This window comes from Nothoprocta perdicaria, unplaced genomic scaffold (genome assembly GCF_003342845.1).
Source record: "Nothoprocta perdicaria isolate Ctin4 unplaced genomic scaffold, notPer1 scaffold_384, whole genome shotgun sequence".
In the NCBI taxonomy this organism is placed as follows: domain Eukaryota; kingdom Metazoa; phylum Chordata; class Aves; order Tinamiformes; family Tinamidae; genus Nothoprocta; species Nothoprocta perdicaria.
Window position 1 is genome coordinate 78,213 of NW_020455626.1, and position 15,012 is coordinate 93,224.

Here is a 15,012-nt window from a genome sequence, read left to right on the forward strand (position 1 = left end):
TCTTGTTTGGTCTCTGTAATTGTATAGGTCCCTTAGAGCTAACTTTGTTACTGTGTGTTTGTGTTTCTGCAAGATGTTCTTGGTTAAACATAATTACTCTCTAATTTGCAGACTTCAATAGAAGGGATCTAGCCCTTCTCCCTGAAGTTGACTTCAGTGTTTAATCATGCCYGATTTCAGACTCATTCAGATTTCAGATTTGTGTGCAGGGCTGTGCGCCGCGCTGGGCGCCGCGCGGACCCGCGCGCCCGCAGCCCCTGTCCCAGAGCCCCCGCTCACTCTCAGCATTTGAGTCCTGCTGCTGCGGCGCTGCCGGCCCCCATGGGCCTGGGCAGAAGGAGCCACTGCCGGAGTGCAGGTTTGCACATTAGCAGTATTCATCAGGACACAGTGCAGGAATAAGCCCCTGCATGCCTGCTCTGCCCCTCCTGCAGTCTCTACACAACTGCCCGACTGCATCCGTCTGATGTGAGATATTCCAGCCCTGGCACCACCACTCCAAGAAAGCTGCCAGTCATCCCCACAGCACGGGGCAGGGGGAAAAACAGGAGCTCCTGCACAGTGAAATCATCTCTTGGAATGGCATTAAAGTGAGATTTATTTGGGAGAAAAAGTCAAGGAATCTTAGTTCTATTTTTCACCTTTTTTCATCCTTTGTTAATTGCAAGTATATAAATAAATCAGTACAGGATGTTTTATGTAAACAAAACTGTTTATCTAGACTCAGTGTACACCATAATCCTGTTAAAACGACCTCATTTTCTATTATTTTAAATGCATGCACTTTCAAAGGCTTACAGGAAATTCTKGTAAAAATTACTGTTGAAGCAAGTACTAATATTTAATGATACTACTGAATATAACATTACCCAGTTGGGAGCATTTTATCGGCTTGGATTACTCCACAGAACAAGTAACCCTGTCCTTAATTAACCGCTGTTGAATTGTTACCTAACAGCTTCTCAGACAGACATTTATATGCTACTTGTAACCCTGACGCTGTGGCACAAATCTCTCCGYTTTTAGGAGCAGAATTAGCATGAGCAGCCGGATCTACTGCCAGCAGCTGGGTTGAATCAGGTCCAGTGAGGCCCCAGGTTTAGGCAGGGTATTTAGTGGGGCCAGCAGCGCTGGGCATCTTCCCRGAGGAGCCGCGTGGTGGGACCGAGGGACCCTTGGCAGCTTCCCAGTGGCACMTACAGTGAGAGCCTGCGTGGGCTCCGTGCCCCGCGGTGCGTGTCCTTGCTCTGCCTTGTTCCGTGATGTTCCGCTGGGTCAGCACGAGAGATGGCAGCTACATCGGACTGAGCCCCATGGCAGTTGTCACCGTGAGAGCAAGTTTGGGAAAGAGCCAGTGAAGGAAGTATTGAGCACCTTGAAACATGCAGAAATTCATCAGGATTTCAAGCAGGGGAAGGAGAAAGGATAGGAAGTCCTGAAAACAAATTAAACATGAGTTAAAGCAGAATATTTAATTTCTAGAAATTATGAAAACATTTTTTTGTCAAAAATAGTAAAAATAAGAATGCTTCTTATTTATCAAATGTAATGATCAAACACRAGTGTCTCCATGTCACAGTTTGCAGAGCTACCAGCTCAGTTATAGTCATGAGTTATCCTGGTAAGAAGCAAGGTGCTATATGGGAAACATTTATAGAATACAGAATTATAAAACATAGAATTATAGAATTCTATTAAATGGAATTGTAGAAGTGAACATAAAAGAAACAAAAATAAGGTAGGAAATGTCTGTATTAAATTAAAAAAAGAAAAAAAAAGAAAAAAAAAGAAAATCAGTTTCTGGAGAAGGAGGAGTTGGCTGAAGAAGAACTTGTACTCCAAGGAGGTCCTGATCAACTGCTGACCTGGCCAGGACTTTGCATTCCACCTCAGCTCAGTCTTCATATTTCTGACTGCCAGTAACCCTGGTGCATGCAGTTGCTTTTTTTTTTGACATTACATATGAACTAGAAAAAAAAAGGGCTGAATGCATTACTAAGGTTTTAAAATTAAAAAAAAAATACACGCTCTAGWTTGACAGAAGTCTAATAAAACGTGACGTAGCTTGGCTTTGAAGTAACAGCTAGGGATCTGTCTGCATAGTTCTGTGCCATAGTTTCATTATTTATTATTGCTGACTTTTATAAAAATCTCAGAAGAGACACAGAATTACGTGAACTGAGAAACAGGATTTGCCCTTCAGATCTCAACTGAAAGAAATTGAGTTGAACACAGACTTTGAGAGCTATATTGCAAAGCAAATGAGGTATTTAATAATAAATATATTTGAAATGAATTTCAAGTTAGCAACAAGCTACTTAAGCCTCTCTACAGGAGTCCTGGCAAGGGGAAGGCCGTGTTCCCGGGGAAGCAGCAGGACATGGTCAGGAATTAGACCTTGCAGGTAACACTTTTGCTGTGAGCCTATCCATGCCTATCCATGTCTGTCCATGTCTATCCATGTCTGTACATGTCTATCCATGTCTATCCATGCCTGTCCGTGTCTGTCCATGAAGTGGTGGGATCCCTGCCGGGGTCATCAGCCCGAAAGCCCACGGCCTCTCCACTCAGCGCAGGTCCAATGTTCGCTGCATCCCCTTGGGAAGGGCTGCGACAGGAATCACCTGGGCCATGCCAGGTCTGCCACCTTCGGTGTCCTTTTCCATCGAGGGCGGGAGGTGGCCTCATGGGCAGGGAATTCACAGACAGAGGCTTCGCCCGTGTGTCTGGGACTTTCAGGAAGCTTCAACTCRGGATACACTGAACCAGAAGTGGTAGATGTGCACATCATAGCCCCTGATGTGTTTTTTCTTCCATYATTCCATCTGTTTCCTTGAGCTGACCTGTAATTTTTGATGTCCACAACTTCCCGTGGCAATGAGCTTCACCAAGTGTTGAATAAAATTTTGAAAAAACAGCTTCTTCAATTGCCTTTAAATCTGAAATTTCATTCAGTAATCCTACTTACTATATTGTGAAAACTGAATGGCTTTCCGCCCGTCATTCAGGATTTTATCATCTTCTATATTATTTTTCCTCAATTGTTTTTTTTTCCAGAAGGAATCACTTAATGTCCTTTCTTGCCAAAAGGATTTCATACCTTACATCATTCATGTTGCTCTTTCCTATATCTTTTTCACATCTTCAACATCAGTTTGAAATTATTTTGAAAGAAAATTTACATGGCATTCAATCTMTAGGTACCCTTTAAATTCATGCGGGGTTTGCTTTCTGGTTTACTTTTTATTCCCCCCACCTTTTTTTTTTCCAGTAGTTCTGAACATTATTTGCATTTTTAACTTCACTAAGTCCTAAACCAGTAATTTTCCAAATAATATCCACAATAATTAAAAAAAAAAAAATCTGAGTGGCAACATTAAGAGCCTAACACCATCTCCATATAGCTGTTTTTCTCTGTTGGAATTACTTTGCATTTATCAACCCTGAATTTCTTTTCAGATTTAGTTATCCATCACTGTCATGAAATCTTGATTATGGAAAGATTCAGAAACTCTGTGTGTGGCTGTTCTGGATGATTTGGGATTTTCAGCACATTTCTGTTCATTCGCCTTCCCAATTATCTGTGAACAGGCTGAGAGCAGAGCGCCAGCACATATCCTTCCCATTTCCCACAGCAACCTTCTCCCATAGGAAGGTTAGCAGAACTGCTCTTCTGCTCCTGTCATCTGCTAATCCTGAAGTGCTTTCCTTAGCTCCCACTGAAGCTTCCTGGCTTTGGATTTTTTTAAAAAAAGGGATTTTGAAAGTCTTCAGCAATTGGATCTTCTTATCCTCAGGTGTTGGCACTTTCCCACAATTGACAGATTTGTGAAGTAGATTTCTCTCCAGAGCAACTTTGCTGCAGTCTCCCCTTTATGTCGCATTTATCCACTATGCATGTGCCCATTTCATTCTTCATTTTAGTCCCTACTATGCAGTATTTGGATTGTCACAGGCACACATACAAAAATGGTAAAATATCTAGATCCCTGTTCTCTTTGGGTATGGGAGGAATTTAGAGGGTGGGGGACGCAGATCATGCGTCCCTGAAGACATCTGGTGAAGTGAAAGTCTCCTACTCTGGCAGTGTTTGAGGTCCAGGGCAGGGAATTTTCCGTGTCAGTGCAGAGGTTTCTAAATATTATAACTGACTCTCTCTCGAAAGGCCAGAACTGGCCCAGAATTTGCAGTTTGTTTGAGACAGACAGCTGGAGATCTGCCAAATGTGGAGCATCGGTGGTGGCTGCCGTGGTCCTTCCAAGTGAGGAGCGCTGGTAAGGAGCCTGCCTGCTTTCCCTGTGTGTCTACAATGCACACATTCCCACTCCAATAGAGATATTTCTCTATTAAGAAAAAAGATCTTGTTGTTATTCTCTTTGCTAGTTAGAGAAACAGTTGTTGTTTTTTGCTATCAGAGTGCTGAACATTTTGATCTGCTTCCATACATACTTGGGTTGTACAATACAGCCATGCAATTATTTTCCACTGTGTCCTTGGCAGATGGAATGTGACTGTTTAAATTTTATCCTGTGTATACACTTGTTCATCATCCTTTATTCAATTTTAACAATCTGAGAGGCTGCTGGAAATGATTTACTCTGTGTTTGCTCTAATTGCTGAGCTCAGTGATTGTGGTGGGAAATCCTGCAGACAGCTTTGTGTGCGGTGCACTGATGGGACTGCGGGATGGCAGTAAATGAAGGTGTATTCTTGCAATGCTTCCATTATTTTCCTTCCTCTCCTAGCTGTTGCTGAATCTTTAGAAATGCTCAGAAGATAACAATGCCAAGGTTCAATGAATTTTAATAATGTTCGAGACATGCATCTACAGAATTGGAAATCAGTACATGCCTGAGTATATTCCAAGTATGAAATTTTTCATAAATGTCTCAAAAGCCTGATTCCTTTTCTTATTTGCATATCTGAACTAGTCATTTTGAAATTTATCTTGCCGGTCTTTTCATTATCTGAGCCTGTATAAAACCATGGCAGTGATTCTCCCTTCTGTCCTCTTATGAAGTGATTCCATATGCCTGGGAGGAAGTCTCTGAAGACCAGCTGTTCCCATAATGGAAATTGTCATGTATTATCAAAGGAAATCCCACGGAAGCAGAGCCACAGAAACTGCACCTCTCTCCCACAGTTCCTCTGCACCACTCAAAAATATATGTTCTTATGGGAGCAAGCAAACATGAACTGGGCTGGACCCCATAGCACTGGTCTACACGTGCTCAGTATGTCTTTGAACACACAAAATCTCATCTGCAGTTCAGAGGTGTAAAGTATTACAGGATGTCAGAAGGGTGTGATGGCAAGACAGATGCAGAACTTTACCATAGTATACCTAGTAAAGAAGTACAAGTTCTTTGAACACCTGGGGCTTCATATARCAAATAAAACACCAGTAAAAGTATTTACACAGAATCACAGAGATGACCTATTCCAACTCCCTTGTCAAGCAGGGAACATTTTTAAAGAATATATGATTTCTTCAAGTACTTCATCTCCAGATGTTGCAAAATCTGTCTGTTCTACGTGTACTGGAAATGGATCATGTCCTGTCTGCTTGAGCATCCTCCGGTGTCAGAACATGTCCACACTCGGTCCCATAAACAGAACAAATAAGGAGGTAGGACTTTTCATTTTAAAACAGGCACACAGTAACCTCTGGTCACAGAGACTGTCCTGCCCTGGTACCCAAATTTAAACCTGATTGCTATGGTTGCTGTAGGAGAGAAGAGTGTCTGCATCTCTTTAAATATACACATCTGGAAAATGCGTGTGCAGCTAATGGAGGTTGTGGCATAGTCCCCCAGAAGCAGGGGCCCAGGCCCAAGTCATGTCTAAGGAGGCTGCGGGCCCGGCTACCAGCGCAGGGCAGGGGCAGCAGAGGAGGCTGGGGGGGGGCTTCCCTTCCCTGGGAAGGGGCATCGGCAGCGCCTGCCTGTTCCTGCATCGCTGCTAACGCATGGATCCGGGGGCGGGAGCAGGGAGCTTCAGTGAGGTTTGGGAGACAGCCCATGAACAGCATCTGGGAAGACACAGCAGAGTATTGGAAATCTGTAGAGCTGACATTGTGTTCTGGAACTGTAGATACTTCGCTGCACTGTGAATTGTGAATTACTGGTATCAAAACAGCTAAGTGTACTCTGTATTAAGAAAACTATTCAGAAAATTATCAGCTATGTTCATATGCATGCATTTAGCCATAGACAATCTAAAAACTGATCAAAAATCTCAGTGAAGATAATCCTCCTGTACTGCCTGTTTCGCATCTCTGTATAACAACTTTCATAAAGCAAATTACATCTTTTAATAGTTGCTCAATGCATAAAGCTGTTTGTTAGAGAAAATGCAAAATGCTCTGAACCAAGAAGCCATCATGGCTTTTAGACATGTTATTTCTGGGATACAGAGTTTTTTTTTCATTTGGATAGAAGTAATACAGACTACAAACATGATTTAAGCTGTTTCCTGACATGTGAAAATTGTGTTTGCATTTGCAAACAAGCTGTAGTTGTTTTAGGGACAACTTCAGGTAGAACAATTTTTAGAAGTCCTTCCGAGTCCAATAGGGACATTGAAAAATGCTGCAGCGGGACAAGGTGACAGCTTTTCTCCTGAATTATTTCAGCGTTCTCTGCTGAAGAGATCTCTGATTGGATTTCTGGGCAACTTGTCATCGCTGAAGCAAGTAATTTGATGTTGTCACTGCTCACTTAAGAAAGAGCTTCTCAGTTGGAAATCACTGAACTTCAGGAAAACAAATGATTTTTTTTCCTAAAGGTATGTGTACCTCAGCTTCCAACTATTGGGCCAAGGGACAAATTCATCAACTTCAGTCTGGTTGCCCTGGCTTATTTCTATTTTGGCTCAACTTTCTTGTATAAATACACTTTTTTTACTCCTAAATACTTAAGATCGAAGAGCAGATTTGTTAGGACTCATGTGCATTACCACGTGTGTTTGTTACAGAGCAGAAGCTAAACTTCAGGAACACAGCAGTTATCTCCAAAGTCACGCTATGCCCCGAACTCTTAGTTCAGAAACAGGATATTACTGTGGCTCTCTTTTCCTARTCGGTAAATGGAATGTAGCATTCAGTCCATTAAAGGAAAAAAAAMCCCAAAAAACTACCATATCCTGGAAACATTTTCCAGCACATTTACCAGTGCTAAGCAGGCAAAAAAGGCCAGTTGTGTCTGACGTACAAAAGCAATAGCAGCAAACGGTTCTGAAATATCCAATTATGGGGAAGGACTGCAATGTAAAGAAGCTTTAGTCCTTAGACTCTCAGTTCCTTGTGTTCATTTTTTTAGCTTCATTCCTCTGAAGTTTTATCAAAATTTGTCCAACAAAATGGTGGGCTGATTCAGAACTTGAAAGCTTGCACATAACCAATAGCTTTGCATTGAATACACAGTCTGAATTTTATTTCTTAGAGTTTGAAAAAAAATCCAATGAATAYGTGTATATGTAGATTCGTACTGTATATACTGCATACTGCTACTACTATATATATACTGAATACTAGTATATATGCTATATATATACTAACCAGTATTTATTGTATATCTACTGATATTTATTCCCTACTTCTCCAAAGAAGCATCAAATTTCAAAAGAAAGTGTGCTAATAGCCAGTATAGGATATCTCCAAATGCCAAAATAAAGACATTCAGCACACTTTTAGCTTAAAATCACTAACACAGAGCAACAAGACAGAACAAGAAAGCGTCCTTTCTGCCCTCTCTAATAAGAAGAAAYTCCAGAGCTGCAGTTGGAGAGGACAGAAATTAAATACTGTGCCTGGGAGCATAAGCTGGGCGCAGCTCTTGGGCCATGGAAGGCAGGAGTGCTGTAGTGTGCAGCGAGGCAGCCCAGAAACACTCGTCACAGCGAGTCAGGACCCTTGCACAAATCATGCAAACGGTCTGGAAAAGTCAGCATCCCCAGGTGCCCCTTTTGGAAGAGCTGAGAGCTGCTCCCACTGGGCCGGGTGCTTCGGGTGCGCGGGGATGCCCCGTGCAYGGCTGTGTCCTGCCCATGTCCCTCGAGGTGCAGGACACACGARGTGAGGGGCAACCTGCGCCCCAGGCAGCTGTGTCTTTCAGTTGTAGCAATGACCTGGTTTGTGGGGAGGGCATAGCCGGGCACAGTCGCCTGTCACTGACACACGCGGCTCCAGCAAGAATGGAGCGCCGCACAGTTAATGCCTCATTATTGCTCATGAAATAAAGATGAAAATAGCATTAGAATCATCTGGAGTGGATTGATTTACAAGCAAAATGCAAAAAGATGCATATTTTTGAACATGCTGCAGTAACTTTATCTTATAGAAATGCTACTTGTAATTTAGATATTTCAATAGTCAGCATTTAATTAATTATATAATTTAAATCCTCCTTTATTAAATGTCAATAAAATCACTGGGTGCTCTAGGAAATAGTGATTAGCTCACACCCATATTATGTTGTATAAGTAAAAATATGAATGATCATATTAAGCACTATAGGTATGATGAAATTTCAAGGTTAATTTCACATTTATAAAGTCCTTAGAAACTAGTTATTAAACCCCAACATTAGCATTCATAGCTTAACCTCTGCATTATTATCACTATATCTAATGATACTGCATAAATATTCATAGACAAACATCCTTATTGTTACCAATGACAACTATATGCATTTATAATTCATTTATGTATGTTATCTATATTCAGGATATTTGCTTAATTAATATTGAGCCTACAAAATGAATTATTTTTGTTGATATATGTAAATACCACGCTGTTTGCCTACATGAGTGTTATCKTCTTTACCCTCTATACAGAACAGGAAAAAGAACGTATTCACTAATGCAAAACAAACAAGGCTGAAATGCAGCACTAGGCATTTGAACCCACCTGCTGCAGCTCAGAACCAAGAATGAGATGGAAGAGCCGGCCTTGCTTTGGGGTCCCTCATGCAACGAGCAGCCCTGTTCTCCTTTCTGCAAATCCACCCAGGTTTAGYGCGCGCGCAGCGGCTGTTACCAGGGCAGGGCAGGCACGGTGGCAGCAGAGCGGCTCAGGGACGGGGGCGCTGCCTCGCTCCAGGGTGTTGTTTATTACCCAATTAATGTGCAAAGTCGTGGCACAAACGGATTCTTTGAAGCAAGCAGATTGTTCCAGCAGAAGTTTGCATGCGTGGGCTGATAGTGACAAAAAGGGAGGAATCCTGATACTTCTCTCAGCGGGATGTAATAGCAGCTAGGGAAAATATTTCTCAGAATGTATTGGGGWGCAGAATAAACCTGAATACTTAAGAAGTCAGTGTGCTATGTTTCCTGAACCCAATGCCTTGTGTTAAAAGAAAGAGAAAGCCTTTTTGTCTTCTGCAGCAAGGTAGGCTGTGGTTTCCGAGCAGCTGAGACGGGGGTTGCAGCGGGGTGCAGGGCAGCAGCATTGCAGGAAGGAGCAGGGCATCCTCACCACAGGACGCAGATTGTGCCCCCTGAAGGGCATGAGCTGCCCAATGACTGTGTGGTGCGGCAACAAGCACAGGTGGGAGCATTTTCAGGTCCAGGTGCAAAATGCGATATTGATGAATATGGGCAATACAGCTAAGCCAAGTACAACTGAAATGATGCTTTCCTGGACTTGTCTCTGTGACTGCAGCTGCCGAGTCCCTGCAGTCCCAGTACTTACACAGGCAACGCTTCTGTGGGAATAGTAGCTTTATACCCCTGCAATATCCTCTAGTTTGTGTCCTGCACTTTGGCCTTTGATCCTGTTGCTATTCCATAAGGATCTGTGACAGTAATTAGTTTTCATTTGATCCACTGAATGATGAAAAAACATTAAGTCCTAAAACATCCTAGCTATTTTAATTGAATGTTGCAACATAGAATAGAGATGTTGAGAGGCACCAAAAGGTGCCCCAAAGGGTGCCTCTCTAGGGCAAAAGTAGGGCTTTTATATGAGATTGTGAGAAGTTCTCCCAGCCAGTAAAGGTGTTTGAAATGGATGAACCTGACACTTCATCTTAGAGAAAGATGCTGTGACTCGACATCGGCTCTAGGGCAGGATTGTGTATTCAGGAAGTTTTCCAGTTGTAACTTTAAAAGAAAAGAAGTTTCATTTTGTACAGTTTTAAAAGTATTTTTCATATCTTATTTAATGTTTTGCAGAGTAAAAGCTCAAACTGTTCTGTCACACTCTTTTGAAGTTCTGGCTCTGCTTCAGATGAGAGCTCCACTCGTTTCTCATTTTTCAGTAAGTGCCGCTGCTTGTTTTCCTGCAGGCCGAGCAGGAGCAGGGCTGGGCGCAGCATGGCTGGAGAGCTTCCCTGGGGGCTGCAGAGCTTCCCTGGCGGCTCCAGAGCTTCCCCGGCGGCTCCAGAGCTTCCCTGGTGGCTGCAGAGCTCCCTGGCGGCTCCAGAGCTTCCCAGGCGGCTCCAGAGCTTCCCTGGTGGCTGCAGAGCTTCCCTGGCGGCTCCAGAGCTTCCCAGGCAGCTCCAGAGCTTCCCTGGTGGCTCCAGAGTTTCCCTCATGGCTCCAGAGCTTCCCTGGCTCCCGCTCTGCCGGGGTCGCTCCTGGCACCCTTGGCCTCCCTGGAGAGCCCTGGGGGCTGGGCCCGTGTGAACCCCCAGCAGCAGCAGGGGCTGCCCGGCTGTGCGGAGCCACCTGCAGCTCCCACACAGACTCTGGTGCTCAGGTCCCATCAGATTGAACAAGTTTCTGCTCTTGTTCTCTCTGCGTGAAGCACCATGGCCGGTCTCTTCTGTCATGCGCAGATCTCCAGCATGCTCCAGAAGGCAGGTCAGTGTTGGGTACTCACGAACATTTATTTATTGCCTGCATTAGTGCTGCCACTGAGGGCTTGGCACAAGCAGATCACCTGCCTTTTTGCTTGCATGCCAACTTGACATTTCTTCGAGCCCTGTCCTCCAGCTTCTATTCCCATGGGAGCTCTGGAGATGCCAAAAAACTTTCCTTGGGCTAAAGCGCTTTTCTGGCACAACACTCAAGCCTGGAACTGCAGAATTTAGCACTAGGAACTCAGAAACTCTTCTGCTGCCTGAGCGCTTGGAAGGGGCTCACGTGGCAAAGAACTTTAATGGACCAAGAGAAAATAAACAGTGAGTTGGAAGTGACCAAGAAAGGGTTAGTGCCTGATAATCATGGAAAATGGGATTGCTTGCGAGTTCAGCCAGAGAAAAATCAAGATATTTGGGGATTATGCTCTTTTTTTCCTCAGAAGTTTGCAGTCATTTTCCTTTTCCTAGGCACGCTGTGCAGAGGATCTGGGCCCGGCCCTCCTGCAAGGAGCTCGTGGTGCTGGAGGCCGTCGTGAGCGGGTGTTCAGTGGCTGCACAGGGCCGGGCCGGGCGCCCTCACTACGCTGGGCAGCCAAGGGGAGAGCCCTGCAGCTCCTGCTGAGCACAGGCACTGCTCCAGCCCCTTCAAAATTAGGCTCTGAACAAACGTAGGAGAAGCATTTTCATAGCTGTCAGCAGGAGCTTGCCTCTGGTCTGACATGATCTGACAGCAAATGAATTGCCCTGGCAACTCACTGCAGCACAGAGCTTTGGGTTTTTGGTTTATGGTACTCTCTGCCTGTCCAATTCACCTTATCTTTGCTGTGATAAATAACTGTCCTGAAAAGCTGTGCTAGGCTGTCTTGTTCTGCTCTTAGCCTGCTCGAGTTGCCTCTTGTGAGGAACGTTTCCTGCTCTGGGAGCGCCCCGAGGAGAGCGGCGGTGGCTGAGGTGCCGGAGGCTGCTGCCCGCCCGCGCGGCGGCAGGACGGTCCCCACGCGTGGACGTCACCTGGGTGCGTGGCCAGGGATGCTGCAGGGCACCCTGGTGCCTGGGGCAGCGTGGGCCTGGCGTCTGCACACAAGGAAGGTGCTGAGCACGGGGTTGGCTGCCTGGAGCCGGGATGTTTTGGGCAAGTTTTCTCCCTGTGACACGGGGGCAGCGGGGCAGCAGCGGGGTCTTTCACCACAGCGGTCTATAAAGCAACAGCAACCATGTGCCCAGTATCCCAGCGCCAGCACCTCCCAAACAGACCAGCAGGCTCATGCAGCTGAAGCACATGCAGCCCAGGAACATTGCCAGTCCCTGCTGATGCTCCTCTCAGGTTTTAATGCTTTTTCTTTTTCCTTCGGGATGCATAATTTCCTTCTAAATAATTTGTTGATGAACTTGGTGTTGTTATTGCTGTGTTTGTGTACTTTGTCTTTTCTTTTTGTGGGATGTTGACTTCTATGTAGACACCACATCATGCTCAGATCTTTCAGTCACTGCTTCAGTGCAGTTGTTGCTCCTCTGCCTCTTGGCCTCTGTTGCAGCACTTTTTGCTGTTCTCATTATTTCTCCACAGAGTGTTTTTACTGTCCATCTCCTCCTTGCCATGTTCCAGAATTTCTCCTGGCCTCATTTCTCTCACACTGCAGGTGCCAATAAAAAGTAAATATAGAAAGAAATGTAGAAACTCACTGATATCCTGATCTTGTCATCTTCCTTGCTGTCTTCATCAGAAGGAACTGGACCACCACTGTGAAGTTGCCTGGCAATGTTTCTCACCACTGTGGGACTGTGATTCTGTCCTTACAAGTGCATTTAATGAAAGGGTCTGGCAGGAGAAGGAGCCAAACAGACTTGCTTTAGCAGTGCCCTGCAAGCAGAGCCGAGGGTGGGATGGGAAGGAGAGCTTTCTGATGCCAGGCAGCAACAGGCACTTCCCAGTACCCAGCTGCAGGGCATCATGTGCCAACCGATGGAGCCCGGGCAGCAAACACAGYGCATTCGAGGCAGTCCCAAAGCTGACTTGCCAGCAGCTGGGCACTGCTGCTCCCCCTCAGGGAGCTGCTCTCCTGAAGGAGGTCGGGGTGCTTGTGGCTGCTCTGTCCAGCTCTGAGGGCATTGCGCTTCCTGCACCCACAGAAGCCTTTCAATCTGTGGAAGTCTTTTGCATACATCTCATATGCACAAGCTCTTGGCTATGCAAGTTTTGGAAAGTATCTGGGCCCTGTCTGTAAAGTTCTCTCTGTCTTTAAGTGCACAGTACAGCCAGACACGTTTCTGAAGTGCTTTGACAGAGCTACTTCAAGGTCAAATTTCTCATGCCTCGGTGAGCACTGCAACCTTTGTTTGGGAGTTACCCTCCAAGTTTCCCCATATCACGTGGAAAGAAAAGATAGAGGAAAGTCACTGATTGATTGGTATTTCTGCTCCTCGTCCTACTACTGTCACCCCGATCCCTGATCTGCAGCCAAACGCTTCTCACTCCTTGTATCACTAGGTGCTCAGCCGCCCAACATCCCTYGCGCCCCGCGTGCTCTGCACTGTGGCTGGGCACAAGCAGGCAGCACCGGGGATGTTTCCTTGTGCCTGCACCCTGTGCTGGTGGGACCTGCGTGCACATCCACCGCACCCGCAGCTCCTCCCCTGCCTTCTTTGGGAACGTCTTTCCGGGGCCTGGCTCTGCRCTTGCCCTCAGTCATCGTGTCCACAGCCCTTCCATGCGCTTCATGCATTTCCTCTGCCTTCTCGTGCACCAGCCAACGGGCTGCTTGGAGCCCCTGGTCAGGCTTGACCAGGAGGCACCGCTGAGGCTGCGAGCCTAATGTCCTCACGGGTCTGACCAGGCCCCTAGGAGACCGAGTGGGAGATCCCAGTGCTCTCCAGGAACWGAGTGTGTTTCTGGTCGCTGTGGGAGGTGCTCCCCTGCGCACACTGTGCCTAACCCTGCTCCCTTCCGGATCACTTCCTATGCACCGCTCCTGTCTCCCTGCTGTCTCCTCAGTTCCACCCCTGGCCTGGCTCAGCAGCAGTTCAGGCCACCCATACGAAGCCCAGACGGAGGAAGGTGGGCGAGCAAGGTGAGGCACGGTGCTTGTGTGCTGCCCAGCCTCCCGGCTCTTGAATTTGGCAGTTGAGCGCTCTCCTGGAGGGAGGATTATGCTTGGATCCGCACTCACAGCCAGGAGGGCTTGTCCTCCATGTGTCTCGCTTATCTAGACAYGTTTTAATTCTGGCCTCTATCTCATCTTCTGGCAGCATGCTTAATGACTCAATTATACCTGTGTGTCAATAATACCTAGGTGAAAAAAAGTACATTCTTTTGCACATTTTACAGGTGCTTCTTGGTTATCTTGATCTTATTCCTGAACAAGGAAAAATACAGATCTCCAGATCATTCATGATTTTATGGATTCCTATGGAATCTGCATCAGCTGTCACTTTTTCTTATGCACCCCCAGTTTCCTTCTTATGCTCACTTGCATTTCCCACTGACATAGGCCAATGTACTCAAGTAATACTCACTGAAGCCTAAAGAAAACCCAAGAAAAGCCTATTTTCAATATAGATCTGCTCATGGTGTTTATATAAATTGATGGATTTTAGATACACGTGTGTGTTTCTGCATGTGATCCAATGGGCACTGTAGTTGATGCTGACCATTGATTCTTGTGTGCGCCATGCGGGAATCTGCGACATTGGAGATTTGTGCTGTAAAGAAGGTGTGCAATGGACTGCTGTGCTTCAGCACCTCATACACTTCTCTGTTGACCAACATCGCAATTGTAAAGTGATCCCTGAAATCCAGTGTGCAATTGCAAATTCTACTGTCAAGGGTTGTGTGGCTCTGACTTCATGGGGCTTTAATAGCAATTTTGATGTCAAAGTAGACAGAAATACATGGTTCCCCTCTTTACCATCCACTATAGCAGAGCTACAGAACTACAGGAAGAGCCTCTGCATGAATAGCTCAGGGTAGGCAGGGGCTGCGATTAGAGCTCGAGTGCAGCTAAGGCGACCCCAAACTGCCTCTCCTGTTTGCAKCTTAGAGCCCTCTGCCAAAGCACACTGTGAGGAGAAGCAGTGTTCATGGTCTTGCAATGCCAGAAGTGGCAAAATGTCCAATTTCATTACAGCAGGGTTACGGTGTAATGCTGCTAGACAGAGGAGAAATTTGTAATGTGCTTCTGAGCTTGTGGACATTTCACACAATGGTGTTTGC

The 15,012-nt window shown here is 45.7% G+C and overlaps 1 long non-coding RNA gene across 1 annotated transcript; it reads right to left on the reverse strand.

The window, feature by feature from the left end:
• Window positions 1-486: 486 nt before the first annotated feature.
• LOC112952025 lies at window positions 487-8,952 on the reverse strand. Its single transcript, XR_003250316.1, has 2 exons — window positions 8,909-8,952; window positions 487-1,435 (listed from the first exon to the last, which is right to left on the reverse strand). It is a non-coding gene; the product is annotated as an uncharacterized LOC112952025 (long non-coding RNA).
• Window positions 8,953-15,012: the final 6,060 nt, after the last annotated feature.